The sequence below is a fragment of the Pteropus alecto genome, unplaced genomic scaffold, assembly GCF_000325575.1.
Source record: "Pteropus alecto unplaced genomic scaffold, ASM32557v1 scaffold49, whole genome shotgun sequence".
In the NCBI taxonomy this organism is placed as follows: Eukaryota; Metazoa; Chordata; class Mammalia; order Chiroptera; family Pteropodidae; genus Pteropus; species Pteropus alecto.
In genome coordinates, this window is record NW_006443131.1 from 929,646 (window position 1) to 930,404 (window position 759).

The following is a 759-nucleotide window of genomic DNA, read 5'->3' on the forward strand; positions in this document are numbered from 1 at the left end:
GCTCCCACCCCTCCCCCAGCCCTCCGGAGCACCCCAAACCCGGCCCCTACCCTATCCCGGGGCTCCTGCGCCAGCCTTCGCCCCCGGGATCCCGCCGCGCGGGGAGGCGCGCAGGGCGCCCGCGGAACGCCCCAGAGGTGTCTGCCGGGGCGGAGGAACTGGGAAGCTGAGACGTGATTTTCCAGCCGAAAGCAGCTGCGTTTCGGGGGAAAGGGAGGGGACCGAGCCGGGGAAAGGTCGCGATCCAGGTCATCCTAGCCAGTCCCCGGCCTCGATCCGCCTCCTCGCGGCGCGCGTGCCTGAGGGAGGGCGCAGTGCCACTTGGGGAGTATTAGGCGAAACGCTCTCTAAACCTGAGGAGGAATAGGGTACGGACCCCAAAAAGACCAAACGCAGGACCGGGGAAAGGAAAAATCAGAAGAGGCAGAGAAAGGGAAGGTGTCGCCCCAAGGGTCGGAGGAGGGAGACGCGAGAGCCCAGTCGGGACGCCGACTCCCAGGAGAGGCCACGGGGTGGCGCCAGAAGCCCGCGCGCGAAGGTGCGCGCCGGGCCGGGCCGGGTGGGTGGGGGCGCCGCTCGCAGCACCCACTGCCTGCGCCTGGCCACCCAGCATCAGCCCCGACCCCGGCCGGCCAGTGCTGTCCCCAGGCCGGTAGGGCCGAGCCGGGCCGGACAGGAATCGATCGCCTCCCTGACAAGAGCATCGATTTCTGCGTGGAGAAATTAATAGATCTTCTCTTAGCTCCTTGGACGCGGGAG